This window comes from Myodes glareolus, chromosome 20 (genome assembly GCF_982192425.1).
Source record: "Myodes glareolus chromosome 20, mMyoGla1.1, whole genome shotgun sequence".
NCBI lineage: Eukaryota > Metazoa > Chordata > Mammalia > Rodentia > Cricetidae > Myodes > Myodes glareolus.
The window spans coordinates 32,067,355-32,081,983 of NC_142045.1; the positions used below are offsets into that span (position 1 = coordinate 32,067,355).

A 14,629-nucleotide genomic window follows, 5' to 3' on the forward strand; every position below is an offset into this window, starting at 1 on the left:
TCTTCTCCTCCTGTTAGATGTGTGATCTGGACCAAGATTATAAGATAAAGTTGAAGCTGGAAAAGGAAACCGAAGCTGGGGCCTTTGTAAAGGGCACCAATTAAGACATACCAGTCTGTGACCAGAGACTTGTAGAATGAGTTTGGGCTTGGGAAAGAAAATTGTTTTTTTTATAGTTTGCAAGTTTGTTTTGTTCCTCTTCATGTGCTTTCTCAATAGACTCTTGAAATGCTAACCTTGGCTGTGCTGAAACAGGGAGAAAAAGGATTTTCCCGCAAGGCTAGACTAGTTCACGGTTTATTATCGGATGAGGGAAGGCAGCAGGTATCGCTAGGTGCAGCATGGGAGGTGAGTGGGGCCTCGTGGGAAGAGGGGCAGGGAAGCTGGCTAACTGGGGCAGCATGGGAGGTGAGAGGGGCCTCCTGGGAAGAGGGGCAGGGAAGCTGGCTAACTGGGGCAGCATGGGAGGTGAGAGGGGCCTCCTGGGAAGAGGGGCAGGGAAGCTGGCTAACTGGGGCAGGTGCAGGGAGCACAGAGTGTTCTCACCGCTGGGTCTTCTTCAAACGTAAGCTTTCTTTAAGTGGTGACTACTTTTATTCTTCCCCAACTCAAGTTACAGAATGACTTCCTACTGCACATCACTGGAGGCTGTATTCTGGGCAGGATGAGTCGCTAGCCTGGTTAGCAGCGCACTCCCGCAGCTCAATTCCCCGCCATGCTCCTTCTCCACGGTTCTCTCCAACCCATGGGACCATGGTGGGGGCTGTCTGCTTCTCTCTTATGTAGCTATTTCTCATTCCTTGATACCTTCTGGTTTGTCTCCCCTCAATACAAGTCTACTTTTATAATTCTCTTTGCAGAGTAGATTTTTAGCTTTGTTGAAATATAAAAAATTGTAGTTTCATCATTTGTATAATCACACTGCTTTTCAAGACCTGGTAATAATAGAAATAAATAAAACAAGAAATGAGACGACTCTCTCCTTACTCCCCTGTTTTCCCGTTTCTGAACGCATGTTCTCTTTTTAAAGGATTTATCGTCACGTTTCCGAGCAGCATACGGCTTGCTTTTTCGGTTTTAGACATTTTAGATTGCCCATTATGAGGAAGGAGAGGCTTTGGTTTCCTTTTTCTCTGTCTAGTGTCTGCCCGCTTACATTTTTTATGTAAACAGTGTGTACATAATCATTTTTATGTAACAGCCACTTACAACTTGAGTCATGTGGGAAATACTACTTTCTGCACTTTATTTTACACACCACACAGTTGGCTTAGCACAATTTCCTTAATTTGGGTTTCTGTATTTGTCTGTGTTACCTTATTCACCCCAGACTCTGCCTCTGCTTCTCCATTCTCTAGTGTTCTCCAACTAAGCTTTCCAGTGTTGGGCATCTTATCAAGCCTCTCACTCATGTTTTTTTTTCTATTTCTCCCTCTTTTGGATTTCAACATTCAGGAAAGTTCTGACCTTTGTGGGCATGAGGGTGAGCACACCAGAGCGGAAAGAATGCTGCTTGTTCTGAGAAACCCAGTTCGGGACTTACACTGTCTCTTGTCAGGTAAGTACTGTCTTTTTCTTCCAGTAAAGGTGGTTTTGTTTTGTTTTGTTTCTGTTTTTCCTTCTTTAGTTTTGTTTTATAAGCTGTCATCTGTACTGTTTTCTCATTTCTGTTACAGTATCTTTAACCCATTGTTCTTTTTCTCCATAGCCTGTTTTTTTAATTGTCTTTTTATTATCTTGAACGGGCCCAGTGTCTTTTCTAATTCCTCAGGTAGCATCGATAATGTTCTTTTCCAGCTCTCTGCATGGATTCCGTTTCCTCTGTCTCGAGTTTTGCTGTCTGTGAATGTTAGTTAGTCCCTATTTTTCATGTCTGAGACTTTCTCCATGTGTTTTGATCTTAATTATCTTATTTTTAATAAGGAAGTTCTTAAAAATTGAAGGAGCTCTATACATGGCTAGTATTTGGAACACACAACATAATCTGGGAACCCATGACATCAAGACATGTGCAGCTTTTTGTCATGATGCTCATATTCCAAGTGAAGAGTGGGCACAAGTAGGGCACAGGCTGGGCACCAGTGCCCAGGGAGCTGAAGAAGAACGCAGACTTTAGAACTTATTTTCCGCACACGTTGCCTTCCTTGACTGCGTATGGTTTCTTCGGTTTCAGAATCTACCTGGTCCTTCAAATATGCCTTCCGGCTTTAACCAAGGTAAGGCTTGGCCCTGGCTCCCCTGAGCCGGAGCTGTGTGGAGAAGCTGAGATAAATACAGATGATTGGAGACAATCCCTGCTTTTAGCCGCATTACCATTTGAAAACCCGCTGTGTTCCTGTGCAGCCAGTGGCTAGACCAGCATTTCTCAACTTGTGGGTCGCGATCCCTATGGGGGATGAACGACCCTTTCACGGTGATCACCTAAGACCATCAGAATGCGTTTACGTTATGGTTCGTAACAGTAGCAAACTTACAGTTAGGAAGTAGCAACGAAAATAACTTTAAGGTTGAGGATCACCCCACCATGAGGAACTGCACTAAAGGGTCGTGGAGTGTTAGGAAGGTTGGGAGCCACCGCTGCTCTTTAAGGGAGTTGTACGCACTTGACCTTCCCTCCCACCCCCCTACCTTCCCCACTGCCCCACTCCCCCTCCCCCCGCTGGCAGCACCACTCAGGTATTTATTTATTTATTTATTTATTAAAAATTTCCACCTCTTCCCCGCCTCCCTTTTCCCCCTCCCTCTCCCCCTTCCCCACCTCTCCCTCCCTCTCTAGTCTTAAGAGCAGTCAGGGTTCCTTGCCCCATGGGAAGTCCAAGGTCCTCCCCCATTCATACAGGTCTTTAAAGGTTAACATCCAAACAAAACAGGCTCCCACAAAGTTAGTCCATGCAGTGGAATTAAATCCCAATGCCACTGTCCTTGACTTCTCAGTCAGCCTTCGTTGCCAGCCACGTTCAGAGTGTTCATTTTGAACACTTGCTCCATCGCTCCCAGTCCGGCTGGCCTTGGTGAGCTCCCATTAGATCAGTCCCACCGTCTCAGTGGGTGAACACACCCCTTGTGATCCTGACTTCCTTGTTCACGTTCTCCCTCCTTCTGCTCCTCATTTGGACCTAGGGAGCTAACCACTCAGGTTTTTAAAGCCTGCAGAAACATTTCTTCTCCACTCTCGTTTTCTAACCTGCACAATTTATTACTGTTTTCTCTCTCTTTCTCGTTGTTCTCATGCTTTAAAAGATTTGTGCTTCTGTTTTAGTGAGGATTCAGAAGAACCAATGTTGCTCAACCTACCATTTTTAGCCACCGGTATTCTTTGCATCTCTAAATTGGAACTGTGAGCAGCAGGGGGCCTGCTCTGTGGAGCTTTGGGGGGTGCTCAGTGCAAAGTGTTGCACATGTGTCTATTGATTTGTATTAGTATTTAGCCAATGGCAACAAAGGGTCTTGTTCAGTAAATGTTGCTATGACATAGCAATTGTCTGTTGGGAGAATGAAAAATCTCCTGATAAATGGTTAACTTTAGTCTCATTTCATATAAAGGAGCAATAAATAGCTGCTTTGAAAAAGACACGTAGACAGAAACTTGGTTTCAAAAGCGTGTCTGAGTCTTAAGGCTTCAGTTAGACCAGATGGTTTTTTTAAGGGAATTGATAACAGTTTCATAAGGGTAAACAGCTAAGGAGTTTCAGTTTTTAGGCTGTGTAGACAAATAAAAAAAAATTAGTAGCCAACCATACTGTCTCATACCTGTAATCCCAGTACTGGGGAGGCTGAGGCAAGAGAACTGACTGAGTTCAGGGCTAGACGGAGCTACAGAGCGAGGGCTTATCAGTGAATGGCCTGCTCAAAACACTTTTTAAAAGATGTCTAGATTGTTGAATTTTAGGGAAATGATCAAAGATTTTTTGTTTGTCTGGTTGGTTGTTTTTTTTTTTTCTCCAATGTGGTAAAGTAGGACTTTATTAATTGGTCATAGTTGCAGAAAAAAAATGGTCTCTGGAGGTTAAATCACCACTACTTTTCTTATTAAAATCATTTGATGACTAAATCTCGATGCAACTCCGTCGCCTGCCTGCATCATCCAGTCATCATAAGCAGAGCAAAGCGAATGAACATGGGAACAAAACTACAGCCAAAATATTATCAGTGTCTCCAGAACAGAAAAATACACAAATATAAAGAAGATAAGGGAGGAATAAAAAACTGTCAGCCTACGTGTGCTTTTCCAGTTGGAAGGGAATTGAACAGATTTTGGAAGAGAGAAAGAGAAAGAGAGATTTAAAGTTTTGAGCATTTAGTTATAATAATGTAGTATGAGTGAGAACACATAAGTTTTTGTTTGTTTGTTTTTTGTTTTTGTTTTTGTTTTGTTTTTGAGATAGGGTTTCTAGCTCTTATAGACCAGACTGGCCTTGAACTCACAGAGATCTGCCTGCTTCTGTCTCCCAAGTGCTGGGATTAAAGGCGTGTGCTACCACTGGCCAGCGAGCACAGTACATTTTTAAAAGTTGAAAAGAGACAGTTTTTAGCATACACACACATGCAATTCATGTATGTGTGAGCCCAGTGACAAACTTAGAGTGCAATGGGGCTGGATCTTTGAGCCTCCCTAGCTCTGTTAGTGGCACTAACTGGTCAAGTCATCGGGCAGATTAAATCCTACAGGATATTGGAATCACAGTGCTTTGTATTTCATAAATTTGTTTATGGTGGATGCAAAGAAGGAAAAAGATAACAACTCACCCAGGATGTGTGCCAGCTACCCATAGCTCCTGAGATAGATCTACGATGTACTCAGTTACAGGCAAGAACCTGAAACTATTCACTGGGGGAAATCTCATAAGGCCCTAGCCCTAGATGAAGACCTACAAGCAGTTAATGGCTGCTGAGAGAGGAAGAATCAGGTTCAAATGATCAGCCCTAAACACACATACACACACAAGCAACACTTAATGGACTCATCAGGGTGTGTGTGTGTGTGTGTGTGTGTGTGTGTGTGTGTGTGTACAGTGTGCATAACAATAATTAAAAAGGAGACTATGGATTTGACAGGAAGTAGGGAATACGGAGAAATTACATATGGCAGAGGAGTGGAAATGAAGTGAATACAGGACTCGTGTATGAAATTCTAAAATAAATGTTTGAGATTTAAAAAGAAAAGAAATGGTACATAGACTTTGAAAAACAAACAAACTTGTGTAATTTCAGAAACTAGGAAAGTAAAAAGGGACCATGGAAGTGGGAGGGGGAAGTACCTAGAGAGGGGATGGTAACCCAGGGTGCTATGAAGGGGAAACAGGAAAAACCGGGCCAAGGATTTAGCTGGGAGGGTTAGCTGGCAAAGGGAGACCAGCATAAGACAGGAAGGGATAAATACATCGTGTGTGTGTGTGTGTGTGTGTGTGTGTGTGTGTGTGTGTGTGTGTGTGTACATATCCAAAATACTGATCTGAAACCAGGGTCTGTTTATACTGCATGGAACAGAGAAGGGTGTGTGTTGGTGGTGGCAGGAGACAGGGGCAGGCACAGGGAAGAGAGAGACTAAGAGAAAAATGCAGAGCATCATTTGTGATGGAGAAAAGTGCACAACATTATTCCAGGCTTGGATCTGTGTCTTGTTAGCTGTAGAGCCTGTGTAAGTTGCACAATGTGGTTGAGTGGTGTTATTTGTAATATAGCCTTTAAAATAGTATGTTCAACCCCAAGAGCAAAAAACAACAGCAACAAAAAAGTCTTAGGTGTTTCCTATGCACATTCAAGCTTGAAAAACTTTGGCTAATTTATATTATTTCAGAGGGTTGGCAAAGTGTTGAGAGTAAAACCTTAGCCTTCTTATGTGCTGGGCAAGTTCTCTACCTCTGGGCCGTATTTCCAGCCTCGAGAAGCCGTAGTCCAAATCATAGCTCATGGCATATTGCTACTGGATTTGACATCCTCCTTTACAAATATGGGGAAGGGAAGGTCCTAGAAGCACAAAGAATGTTAAATTTCATCCTTTGGTTGAAGATTGTCAGTAGGTACCATCATACTTCTGTTATCTTTGGCAAACCATGATATGTGTTGACAAAAATTAAATAAGCATGATCTAGTTACAGTCAGTTAGCTGAAGTAAGCAGTAATGTATTAATATTTTGGAAAGGATGTCTTGTTTCTAAGAATTCATCTGTCACATCTGTTGACCATAAGCTGATAATAATATGTTCTGTGAGCCTTCAGGGTTCACAGAGATATGTGGGGGCATCACTGTCAAAGTTAAGAGTAACTGGCATGTACACTTTTCCGGGCTTCTCAGGACTCCATTCAAGTATCCATGCTCGGTTTTTGTGTTTTATGTTACTGTGATTTCCACAAAGAGTTAGATTATTTTTTTACGTATTGCATTGGTTAATCAATAACAATTGGTTGGAAACTGATGTCCTAGGTTAATAACTTCTTGAAAGACCAAATGAGGTGGACAGGCCCAGTTCCCAGACCATCATAAAGCAATCCTAGAAATTAGTAATAAAAATGTGAAACAGAACAAGATCTCCCGTCTGCTCGGGCACTAAAACTACTCTTGCCACTCATGATCAACTCAAAATGACAATCAAAATGCAGTTGTAGCCTTTCTGGAAAGGAAACCATTGCGTTTTAAATTCTATAGGATGTGATCAAAACAGTTCTCAGGGGCATAACCATGACTTCAAAAGCTCACATTATCACATGAAAATGAAAGAAGCAAAAAAGGCAAACTTTATAGCCAGTTATTAGAAAATTTCATAAGGATATTTTAAAGGGGAAATGCTAGCAAAACTGAAGAACAAGTGAACATATAAAACTAAGAAAAAAATCACAATTGGTAAATCTAAGAACTGAACTCTGTAACTACGGTAAAGACATGGGGGGGGGCAGCTCAGCATCCTCACTGGGTTGGGTTTGATTTCTCAGCACCAAAAAAAGGGGAAAAGCAAACAAATAGAAAGAGCCAATAAATAAGAAACTCCTGACAATTTAGATCACAGAACAAGATTTCTTGGAGCTGGAGAGGCAGCTAAGAACCATTGTTGCTTTTGCAGAGGCTCCTGGTTTAGTTCCCAGCACCCACATCAGTGGGTCACACCCTCTCGTAATTCCAGCTCCACGGCGTCTGTACAAAGACACACCTAAACGCTCATAGTTAAAAAGACGCACATAGATGCACATCATTAAAAAATATTTGAATCTTTTGAAAGTATTTATGTAATCTTCAGGGGTATGTGGTGATGGAGAAGAGGTTTAATTCCACACCTAAAGAAGATAATAGCTTTATAAGAGAATTTGTAATCTGGGCATATAATCTGTATATATAATTAATATAAATTAAAGTCATATATCAAGAAATAATGTGGCATACATATGAAAATTCCGTTATTATACAGGTGAAAAATAACCTTGTAAAAGGGAGTTTGCTGTTGCAATTATCGGCAGTAACAAGGAATTAAAACATTCACAACTCTTCCGCAGTAAGGGAGTGCCGAAGAAATCTTAGTATATTCACTGGGTGTAATGTCATGTAATCATTGAAAAGTTAGAGAATAATTCACATTTATTATGTAATACCTTGAAAAGTGACGACAGAGCGTTTCAAAACATCAGTTTGGGGGCCTTTTTGGTCGACTAAATGCCCTAATTAACACGTCGAGCCTTGGATGGAGAAGACATTTAGCAATGTGTTAGTTTTCCCTCCCACACAGGGTTGTTTTGAAAGCTGGCCGTGCCGAAAGTGGCTGCTCCAAGCCCAGTATGCAGTCATCACCCTCGTCTTGGGGGAAACCGTCGGAGTTGCCCTTGACTTTGACGGTTCAGAAGGTCTAGTGTTGCTTTTGTATCAGGAGGCTGTGAGTTAAATGTGGTTTCTGGTGTGGTCAGGAAATGACGACACCGCGGTGTGTGCATACTTGTGCTCGCGCGCGTGGTGTGTGTGTGTGCGCGTGTGTGCATGTGTGTGTGTGTGTGTGTGCGCGCGTGCGTGTGTGTGTGTGTGTGTGTGTGTGTGTGATCTACATGGTGATCATCAGCACCATGTGTCTACTAGCACTGTGCCCATTATCAGTAAAAGGCAGCTTTGTGAAAGCCAGAGGTGCCAGCAGGCTCCGCCCAGTGTGTTTCCGGCTAGGCTTTAGCCCCCCTCACTCCTGGTCAGCTCTCGACGCCTGTCTCTCGTGCACACCCACAGTGAATGCTTACAAAGGGGAAGGGCGGGCGTCCTGCTGGACTGCAGGAAGAAGACTCTCTCCACAAGACTAAACTTGGGGTGATTTCGCAGCCCTTCTAGCACTCTCGAGCAGAGAGCCGCAGCTGTTACAGCTGACTGAAATGTTCCGGGGTGCTTTGCTGGGGTTGTTCCTGGACAAGGTCTTACTCAGAGAAACAACCGCACTAGACGATTTCAAATCTGAGCCGAGACTTCCTCTGACTCCCCAGGTCGTGGGTTCCTGTTGTTTCTGTCCAGCGAAGGTTTCAGTGGGAAGTTCTGTCAAGTTTGCAGACTGCCTTACTTCAGTGGCGGCTCTTTCTTCCTGCAACTTAAAACACCATCATGTGGGGTAATCACCTGCCTAGGTTCTGTTCCCCCTACAACTGCGATTGCAAAGTTATCGTAAGCATCTGCAGCAATAAGACTTGCAGATGTTCGATTCATTATGGGGTCAGTGGATAGGTTTTTTTCTTCCCTTTCTTTCAGTTTTTCTGATAATCCAAGTACTATTTAGGAGCTACCTATATCTTCTGCTTTGTTGCTATAACAATGTATCTACTACCATTTAAAATCAATATTGGAAGCTGGGTGGTGGTGGTGCGCGTCATTAATCCCAGTACTCGGGAGGGAGGCAGGCGGATCTCTGTGAGTTGGAAGCCAGCCTGGTCTACATGAGCTAGTTCCAGGACAGGCTCCAAAGCTACACAGAGAAACCCCATCTTGAAAACCCATATATATATATGAGAAAATATAGGGACCTTAGGAGACTTTCTTCCTTATCTTACGTGTGTGTGTGTGTGTGTGTGTGTGTGTGTGTGTGTGTATACTTACTGATAAGCTGGTTTTCCTTTCTGGAAGCTGGAAATCCTATGGCACTAGCCCATTAATTAGATACTCTCGGGAGTATGTCTGGGAACCTATAGTAAATTCAGGCTACAAAGCCAATGGGCAAATGTGAACTTTTGCCAGAACTCCGACTAGTGTGGTGAGACAAGCGGACTTTCAAATGCACACAGGGCTCTCAGTCACCCACAGGGCCATACACTAATGACCTAAGTGTCAGCAGATTAAACCCATATGAAATAAATTTCCCTCAAAATACAAATGGCTTGTTAAAAAGTCGGGAGGAAAGATATTAGGGCTAAATGTTTTTGGTTTCAAAAAACCCAAACATTGGGGGGAAAGCATGCATAACATTTGTCTAGTTCCAAATACAACTGGATCGGCTTATCACCGTCTTTCCCTTACAGGTTGTTCCAGGAAAGCAAAACACATCTCCACCACTCTTGTCTAAAACGATAAGATGTCCTTAAACAAGCGGGTGTCTTCAAAAATACCTTTGAGGAAAAACATTATCAGCCCCCCTCCATGACCTCTTTCAAAGCCCCCTAGGGTACTGTTTGCTTCGTCCAAAGCAACCCCGAAACCTCTCCTCTGAGAATGGGGACTCATGTTCACTTTCATCCTGTGTCTATTCTTGTTGTTGGAGAGATTTGCAGCTCTGGAGGTGGGGTGGAGGGATCTTTTCTTATTAACAGTAATAATGAGTTGCTTTATAATATGCAGTTTTTCAGAGATTTTACAAGGTCTAAATATTAAAGTATTTATATGGCATGTATAATTATTGGAAGTATTTTTAAATCTAGGGAGTCTCTAAACGCATCCCATTTCCTGGAAGTGCCTCCTGAGCTCTCGTTCAAGGAAGGCAAGTTCATCCCATCCTACCATCTTAGTGGACTGAGTCACAGGGGCCAACTCTGCAGCTCTAGGGGGTAGTGAACATTCTGGAAAGGTCTATCTACTAAGCAGAAAAGGGGAGAATCAGGGTGAGCCCAATACTCTGTGTATGTGTGAGTATGTGTGTGTGTGTGTGTGTGTGTGTGTGTATACTTGCATGTATTCATGTGCATGTATGTTTATGTTTGGGGGAGGCTTGTACACATATACCCAAATAGCTACACAATACCTCTGAGTGGCGAATGTGAACTTAAGTCCACTTGTTGCTGATAGACTCTGTCTTCAGCCTGTCACAACCGTTCGTACTTCTTCAAGGGACTGTTAGACATTCTTATGTCTACTTAATTATGTGGACTTTTTTTCATATTACAAATAGTCATTTCTGCTGTTGAAATTTTGAATATAAAGTTAACCTAATTTTTTTTCATTGTAGTGAAGAATCTACAAATCAAGGTTTGCATAGAGGCCTCCTTTGGATAGTCAACATTGCCATACAAGTCAACTCAGGCAACAAACTATTTGTTTGTCGCCAGTGAGGGCACTGTCTCTGGTCAGCCAGCCTAGCCTAGTCAGTGAGCCCTGCCTCTAGGTGGAGTCTTGTAGATCTTGAGAGAGAAAGACCAGGCCTGGTTGACACACATCCATAACACCAGTGTCTGCAAGGCTGACATAGGAGGACCAAGAGTTCTAGGCTAGCCTGGGCTACAAATCAAGAACATTATTTACTGGCCAGGTACCCAGAAACACAGAATTGACTTCACATTGTAGTCCCAGCTGGATCCTACAGAGCTCCCCAGGCTGGCTGCTACTGTGTCTCTGTGTTGCCTTTGACTCTTTTGGAGGTGCAGGATGCCATCTCTTCTTGGTAGCAAAAATGGTCACTGAAGTTTCTGACTTCAGATGTACCTACTATGTGCAGAGCAAGAGAAATTACTGTCTCCTCCAGTACACACTTTAGAGAGAAGAGAGTCCTTGCTGAGAAGCGCTGGTAAAACGTCCTCTGGAATCTGATTGGCCCCTTTCCCTTAGTTCAGGGACCTTCGTGCATAGATTGAGCCATCTTGATACACTGATGTTCCAAGTCCAGGCATGTATGTTCCTGGTACTGGGATGGGTCTGCCTGCTCACCTGTGCCTATGACCTCCATGAAGTTAGTGTTAGACTAACGGCAGACCTGTATAGGTCTATTATACCCTGAGGGCTTTGGGAGTAAGCCGGAGAAGCAGAGCCTTAAGACATTTTCTAGAAAGCTGAATTTTGCCAGTGGCATAAAGAGGGTGATGAATGCCCTATTGCAAAACTTCGAAAGGGATGGCCTTACAGCACAGCCCACCAAGGGACAACTTCACTGGCTTATGTTGTGCTCTAGAAATGACGGGAAGAGACGCATAGCGATCTGGAACTCATAGTGTCCCTGGAATGGGACTTTGATGTCTTACTTGTTTAATTCAGTTCACTTCCATTTCCCCCCCCCTCCCCCCGGGGTTGTTTTTGCTAAGTCCTGTGTATCTTGAGAGCAGTCACTAGAGGTCTCCCTGGGACACCTTTTGGAGCTGCCCCCTAGAGGCGGAGTTTGGAAAGGAAATAGAAAACTGACAATTCAAAGCCTTGAAGCTGATTGGAAGGGAGGTGGGTTACCAGAGATTTCTGAGGGACAGCCACAAAAAGGATAGACCGACAGAGACCCTAAAGACAGAGCATCCACCACCCAAAGAGAGGTCACAGCGAGCAGTTACTGTCCAGTATGCAGCCACGGCCACCTGCAATTTACAGCCACTGACATGTATGTGGCTAAGGCCAAACCAGGATGAACATGTGTTAAACACATACCATGTCTGGAAAGTTTGATTGGAGAGGATACAATGCAAAATAATTTGATCCCTAAGTATTAATTACATGTTAAAATTCTACTGAGTAAGATGTATTTTCTCATTGTGTTTAAGACAGGATCTTGTCATAGAGTCCTAGCTGAACTGAAACCCACACTGTCACACACGCTTGCCTCAAACTTGCAAGGTTCAGCTGTCTACGTGCTGGGGTTACAGTTCTGAGCCACCACGCCTGGCTCTCCGTTTTTCACCTTAAGCAGTTTAGCACCGCTTGTATTTGCGTTTACACGGTTGGATGGTGACCCTGATAAGGAGAAAGACCAGAGGAAAGGAATGAAGGGCTAGACCCACCAAGAGGTTGAACAGCTACCAGACCCTAGCCTTCCGGACTTGCTGCCTGGGGTCAGAATTCCAGCATAAGATCTTGCTAAGAGTTAGGAGATGGTCATGTGACAGAGACGAGATGGCTCAGCCTCTGCCAACTGCGGTCTTTATTACACTCAGTATGGATCAAACACAGTCATAGCCATGTCCCGCCAACAGGATCTGACTTCACATACCCATAGCTTCCTTTCCTCATGCATAAACTTCATGCAGGATGAACCCGCCCCAACCTAGAGCACTAATACATTGTGCCTCTCAGGTTAAACTCAACATCCAGCATTCTAAATGGATCCAGGGGTTGCCTGAGTTTCACGGAACAGATGACTAAGGTCAGACCCAGATACAGGAGGGGGAGAGACTGCTTGCATTTAATTTATTTTGTATTTTCTTCTTTTCCAGAATAGAAGGGTTTGGCCCTTCAGCTTCGAAAAGGAGCTGCCGTGAGCTGCCGCTGCTGTGTGGCAGCGCCTGTCGCTCTAGAGGCGAGCCTGCCTGGTGTTTCTGCCAACAGCATCCACTGCCGCTCGAGGTGTGTCAGACAGGAGGAGCACATTGCGTGCTGCCTCCTCCTTCAGCTCCTTCCTCTTGCGGGAGACAGAAGTTCACAACCTCTCAGACCCTTTATGTAACAAGCTGACAAATGGATAACGTAAGCCCTGGAGGCAGGCGTCCGGAAGATGCCAACCAAGACCAAATCAAAGCAAGCAGACGTCGACGCATTTGTGTGAAGCGAGGCACCAGTGCGGCCCCACCTCAGACTAGAAACAAGGCTGGCAGAGACGGCTGCAAGCTTCTGGTGCTTCTGGGTCACACCTCTTCACTAGTTCACTGCTGATGACCACACCACTGTCCACCCTCAACTTCAAGGGCACTTACGGTCATCCCATGTTTGTCTGCCCGCTCCCTTTCCCCTCTAGCCTCTTAGACGACAGAAACATAACTTTCCACCGGCTGCCAAGCAAAGCTGAGCCCTGTCTCCCGCAATGAATAATGACAGAAAAGTAGACTTTTCACGTTAGGCAGGCAGAGGTGGTATTGGACAATGAACTGGATTTCATCCTAAAAAAAATACATAGCAGAATTCTGTGAATCTGTTGACGATACTTTCAAATGGTGGGTTTTAAATATATCTGTGTTTCAAATGCTAAGAGTCCCTCAATGGAGAAGGGAATATTGCTGATAAATGTGCAAGTATCAATAAAACTAACATATGGCAAAGTTCCATCCCAACACGAATGCAAAAACTGTTCTATTCAACGTTACTTTTGCCTGAATTCTGTTTCATTCCTTCTGAAACAATAACTGCTCCCTTTGTCTCTCACAGAAGAGCTTTCAGACCAAATTCCAGACTCGCTGGGAAGGTGTCATACCACGGAACATACCCAGATCTCCTACCTTGTCACATTCCTCTACATCTTACATACAGATATTCACACGGCGCTTGCAACGCATTGGGTATTCTGTCGTCCAGACTCAATCTAGAGTAAATAGGAGGATGTGCTGAGGTCACCCACAAACACTGCACCATTTTATACAGGAAATTCGTCCACAGCGTCTGGTATCGTGAGAGTTCCTGAAACCAACCCCTGAGGACACTAAGAAGAAATGAGCTCTAAAATTACCACAGAGACTTCAACCATTCAGGATAAAGCTGAAGTGCACAGTCTATTCTGCCTCAGGGCACCGCCCACCATTCTCACTGGCATAGTCAGACATATTCAAAAGTCACGGGAGTTACACAGGAGCAGCAGAGGGGGACAGGGAGGAGGCGGGAAGGTAACAGGAGAACAGACCCAAAGGGTGTGGGCAGGTAGCATGCAAGAAAAGACAGAAGGCACGATAGGGCAGCCGTGGGCTTCCTGCAAGGTCAGGACACCCTGATGCTGAGGGAAGGACGAGGTGGAAGGTCATGCTCCCGGAGCTACGGTTAGACGCCAACTGCTTTCACACGACAGCTTTTTTGAAGCGCCAAGCTGACTTCCTCCGGGTTAAATGTCAAGGAAAGTACACAACTCACTCTCTTCTTTCCTTCCTCTGTATTCCAGCGCTGGGCACTTTCACCAAGTGCCCACATCTTTCTTCTTCACAAGATTTTACCACTCAGATCTTTGGTGCCATCTCTAGGACTCGGGAGGTAGTTTGGTATTATTTTTATATACAGGCAAAGAGAAAAAAAAACTTCTCAGTTTTCAAATTATTTTACACATCGAGTAGTGTACTTTACAATTCTGGCGTCTTTGAGGATTGGGTCTCAATTCGTGGGAATGAAAGTCACAGTCTTGTTGTTAAGAGTATTGTACATCTCTGTTGCGTGACTGCGCAGTTTTACTTCCACAGGAAGAGGAACAGGAGAGTTCAGGAGCCTGTCTGAAGCACCAGAAACACAACACTGGGGGTTTGAAAGGCACAGCGAGGATATTTTAAACACAGGGATGCCCCCACCTCTCAAAATATAAAATCA

At 44.1% G+C, this 14,629-nt stretch overlaps 1 long non-coding RNA gene across 1 annotated transcript; it reads left to right on the plus strand.

Annotated features, from left to right (window-relative positions):
- The first annotated feature begins 500 nt into the window (after window positions 1-500).
- Window positions 501-2,267, plus strand: LOC146890067 (uncharacterized). Its single transcript, XR_014999253.2, has 3 exons — window positions 501-565; window positions 1,456-1,558; window positions 2,174-2,267. It is a non-coding gene; the product is annotated as an uncharacterized LOC146890067 (long non-coding RNA).
- Window positions 2,268-14,629: the final 12,362 nt, after the last annotated feature.